This window comes from Eriocheir sinensis, chromosome 24, assembly GCF_024679095.1.
Source record: "Eriocheir sinensis breed Jianghai 21 chromosome 24, ASM2467909v1, whole genome shotgun sequence".
Classification (NCBI taxonomy): Eukaryota; Metazoa; Arthropoda; class Malacostraca; order Decapoda; family Varunidae; genus Eriocheir; species Eriocheir sinensis.
This window is the reverse complement of record NC_066532.1, coordinates 2702221-2707220: the sequence shown is the minus strand read 5'-3', so window position 1 is coordinate 2707220 and position 5000 is coordinate 2702221. Positions and strand designations below refer to the sequence as shown.

General features: G+C 42.9%; 1 protein-coding gene and 1 long non-coding RNA gene across 9 annotated transcripts in view; both read left to right on the top strand.

Annotated features, from left to right (window-relative positions):
• Positions 1 to 5000, top strand: part of LOC127002753 (uncharacterized) — a 191294-nt gene that overhangs the window by 149180 nt on the left and 37114 nt on the right. The window lies entirely within an intron of this gene.
• LOC127002764 (uncharacterized) lies at positions 2539 to 3496 on the top strand. The gene is made up of 3 exons (XR_007756516.1): positions 2539 to 2634; positions 2800 to 2964; positions 3294 to 3496. It is a non-coding gene; the product is annotated as an uncharacterized LOC127002764 (long non-coding RNA).

Sequence of the window (5000 nt, the reverse complement as noted above, 5' to 3'; positions counted from 1 at the left end):
ATCATTATCATTATCACTCATCGTAAAACACAGTAGTCTCGAGGAAAAAGTATATATAGGGCCGTATTTTTAACCATTTCGGTGCCCAAGGTCACATATTTAACAAGGCTTTCATAAGAGCTCTGGTGATATCCTTGGGTAGTTTTATGACCCTGGTGGTAGTTTGATCGTTCCCCTGTATCGCGAACCTAAAAGAACACTCATGAAAACCCGATTGATCTCATTTTCGGCCCTTGGAAATAGTTGAGATGAGAGCCGAACCGATAGCGTCCAACAATACCAACCTATATCGTCACCTTCGTAAGCAAACCGCCAAAGTCATTATTTTTTACTTCTCAGGAAATAAGAAAAGAAGTGTCATTATCTCATTTGGCTTAAGATTTAGGCAGGAATGAAAAGGCCAATTCTAGAACACTCAAACCCTGAATGACGAAGGCAACTATGGGCGTCACATGATGGAAAATTGATGTTGAAAAAATCCCGGAAATCACTGAAAAATGACTTAGGCGATTATTTTATGAGGGCGACGATCTATTGTCCTGATCATTAAACGACTGGGAATATAAAACACTACCATAAGAACCACCAAGCACACCGTATCTCTCACCTACTATATATGAACACACAAAACTTCGGTCTCTTGGAAAAACTGTCTTGTTCTAATAATACGAGAGTGGAGAAGCACTACCACAGGAACCACCAAACACACTAGGCCTATATCTCTCCCTTACTATATATGAACACACAAAACTTCGGTCTCTTGGAAAAACTGTCTTGTTCTAATAATACGAGAGTGGAGGCGAGACACTCAAGACGCCGGGAGAGAGAAAAATATATAGAAAAATAGAAATAAAAAGTCTGTGGTCTGTGGTGTTGTTCAAACGATGCTCTTCTGAAAACATGTAACTCTTCTGGTTATGAGATACTGGTGACGGGGGGAAGAAGTCTGTGGTCAGCTGGCGAACACACACACACACACACACACACACACACACACACACACACACACTGATAAAACAGGAAAGCGCTAGTAGAATTCCATGTCACGAGATTCACAAACAAGAAAAATTCAGCTTTTTTATAATATGTTTCTTCTTTCATTCTTTTTTTTACTTGCGTTGTTTTTCTTTTGTTTCTTTATTTCTTGCGTTGTTTCTTTTTTTTCTATATTCTTTCTACTACTACTACTTCTGCCGACTACTACTACTACTACTACTACTACTACTACTACTACTACTACTACTACTACTACTACTACTACTACTACTACTACTACTATCCGGTGGCTGAACGGATAGCGAGATGGCCCCGCGTTCAGGAGGACGCGAGTTCAATCCCCGACCGGTGCCACCAAGCTGGGATTTTTCAGCCGCCGCCGAGTGGCTTAAAACTACCCACATGCTGTCCAGAAGACCACCTATCAACCCGGACTCTAGATTCTAGGATTAAAGATGAGCTCCGGGAGGGCAGCATGAGCCAGTGCAAGATGGCGCCACTATAAACACTCGCCTGCGCCAGAACGGGCTGGGCCGACTATCAGGCCCCACCGGGAAGAAGCCTTGGACCGACCATCAGGATCCACCGGGAAGAAGCCTACCGGCGCAATAGGCCAAGACGTAAAAAAAAAAAAAAAAAAAAAAACTACTACTTCTACTTTTTCTTCTTCTCTTCTGCTTCTTTTTCTTTTCTTCTTCTTCTTCTTCTTCTCCTTCTTCTTCTTCTTCTTCTTCTTCTTCTTCTTTTGCATCTTCAATATAATTCCTCCTCTTCCTCCTCTTCTTTTTCCTCTTTCTCTTCTTCGTCTTCTTCATTATCATCATCATCATCATCATCATCATCATCTTCTTGTTAGTATTTGTATTATTCATTATCTTTCCCTCTTCCTTCTCCTCCTCCTCCTCTTCCTCCTCCTCCTCCACGCATGACTGAGCCAGAATGTATCACTGGCCCACTCCTCCTCACCTGCCCGGCTCAGATCACCTAAGTGGTTACCTTCCCCGTGATTTATTAGTCCCCGGCAGACAGGTGCGCGGCCTTAGCATCATGAGTGGGGGGGACTAAGGGCCAGGTGGACGGTCCAACACGGAGGCTTTGCAATCACCGAACCAAACTTTTCAATCGTCTACACTTCTTAATGGTGAGGTGTTCGATGCCGTGTAGTTTCCTCAAATTTCTAAACTTAAATATGAAGATTAAACACTACACAAGGAATTTTTGAAGTCTTTGGTGCTGGGTTGGAAGATTGCTAAATAACCCATCATGTCGAACTGTGGAAGTGGCCCAGTCATTGTAAGCGCAGAAACCAAGCCATATTCTCCACAATGATACGCTCTTTCTACTCAATACCGGACACTAATAGAGAGATTTCCTGATGTAGTTGACTTTCTCAACGCCAATCACTGCTATAAGAATTTTTTCGTCGCATTGGAGGAGGGAAACTTGCGCTACTGGATTGTGAAACTGGCCCTTTTAACATTGCTGTGGACGCTACATAATAAGACAAAATTTCTGATGAATTGACTTCTCTTTTTATATCAACGCCAATCACTGGAGCTATAAGGAATTTTCGTCGCATTTTGAGGAGGTTACAAACTTGCGCTACTGGATTGTGAAACTGGCCCTTTAACATTGCTGGTGGACGCTACATAATAAGACAAATTTCCTGATGTAGTTTCCTCAAATTGACTTCTCTTTTTATATCAACGCCAATCGCTGGAGCTATAAGGAATTTTCGTCGCATTTTGAGGAGGTTACAAACTTGCTCTACTGGATTGTGAAACTGGCCCTTTAACATTGCAGGTGGACGCTACATAATAAGAGAGATTTCCTGATGTAGTTTCCTCAAATTTCCTCCTCTTTTTATATCAACGCCAATCACTGGAGCTATAAGGAATTTTCGTCGCATTTTGGGGAACTTACAAACTTGCTCTACTGGATTGTGAAACTGGCCCTTTAACATTGCAGGTGGACGCTACATAATAAGAGAGATTTCCTGATGTAGTTTCCTCAAATTTCCTCCTCTTTTTATATCAACGCCAATCGGTGGAGCTATAAGGAAGTTTCGTCGCATTTTGGGGAACTTACAAACTTGCTCTATTGGGTTGTGACACTGGCCCTTTAACATTGCAGGTGGACGCTACATAATAAGAGAGATTTCCTGATGTAGTTTCCTCAAATTTCCTCCTCTTTTTATATCAACGCCAATCGCTGGAGCTATAAGGAATTTTCGTCGCATTTTGGGGAACTTACAAACTTGCTCTACTGGATTGTGAAACTGGCCCTTGACATTGCAGGTGGACTTGATAGCGTTATAAGAGAAGAAATATATTACCTTTATGATTAATGTTAGACTTGTTTCGTAACTGTTGGACTTGAGATCATTTGAAAAAAAAATATAGATGGACTTAACCGTTACTGATGGACTGTATAATTAGTGTTGGACTTTGAGATTATTGAAAAAGGGAAGAAATTTATACGGGAAAGGTTGGAACACACACAAGAGAGAGAGAGAGAGAGAGAGAGAGAGAGAGAGAGAGAGAGAAATTACTGAAAAGAAGAAATTTATGCGAGAGCAAGGTCGGAACACACACACGAGAGAGAGAGAGAGAGAGAGAGAGAGAGAGAGAGAGAGAGAGAGAGAGAGAGAGAGAGAGAGAGAGAGAGAGAGAGAGAGAGCACGTGTGCGTATAGCCTTGACCAACGCCTCGCTCTCACGACTCACGTTACACACACACACACACACACGCACATGACTGTTTTAGTGAGTTGGGAAAAAAAAAAGGAGAAGGAGGTGGAGAGGAGGAGAAAGAGGAAGAGGAAGAGGAAGGGAAGGTTGATGAGAAGAGTACAAGGAAGAGAAGGGAAGGAAGGAGGGAGAGGAGGAGGAGGAAGAGAAGGAGAAAGAGGAAGAGGAAGAGGAAGGGAAGGTTGATGAGAAGAGTACAAGGAAGAGAAGGGAAGGGAGGAGGAAGAGGAGGAGGAGGAGGAGGAGGAGGAGGAAAGGGGGAAGGGGGGAGGGGGGGAGGTGCCGCAGGGGAGACAAAACATTACAAGGTTAATTTCCGCCTTCCTATCTCTCTTCCTCCTCCTCCTCCTCTTCCTCCTCCTCACAGTCTTCCTCTTCCTCCTCCTCCTGAAGTAATTAATGCGTAAACGATTAACTCTTTTAAAAATCCTCCTCCTCCTCCTCCTCCTCACTTCATATTCTTCCTCTTCCTCCTCCAGTCCTTTCTCTCTCATTCCTATATAAACACACATTAGGACAGACCTTTTTCTTTTCCTTTTTTATAATGAATATCGAAGTGTGACGGACGTGAGCACCGAGGTAGCGCGCAGTAGTAGTAGTAGCAGCAGCAGCAGCAGCAGTAGTAGTAGTAGTAGTAGTAGTAGTAGTAGTAGTAGTATTTTATGGTGTTCTTAAAATTTGATATATTCGATTTCTTTTCACATAACATTATACATTAAATAAATACTTACGTTTATTGTTAACAGAAGGGGCCACAATCACCACCACCACCACCACCATTACCACAACCACCATTACCACCACCACCACCATCATCTCTCCCAACCATCTTCCTGCCTCCTTTAAAAAACACAGGAGTCATAAATCCAAACCAGGCTGCCGCGACTCAAAACTGTTTACCTCCACTTCGAAACCTTCTTGACGCGAGGAAAGGAACATGTAATAATAGACGTGGTAGGGGGGGGGGTGAAGGGGGGGAGGTGGTGGTGGTGGTGGTGGTGAAAGGGGGGGAGGTGGTGGGGGGGGGGGTGGAACTGTCACTCATTCACCACCAATGTAAACTAGTAAGAGAGAGAGAGAGAGAGAGAGAGAGAGAGAGAGAGAGAGAGAGAGAGAGAGAGAGAGAGAGAGAGAGAGAGAGAGTTAAAGAAAAATATAGAAAGAATTATAAACGGAAGAAAAGATAATGATGGAAAAAAAAAGTAAAATAACGAAAGAGAAAGAAAAAGAACAGAAAAGAAATGAAGAGATAAGA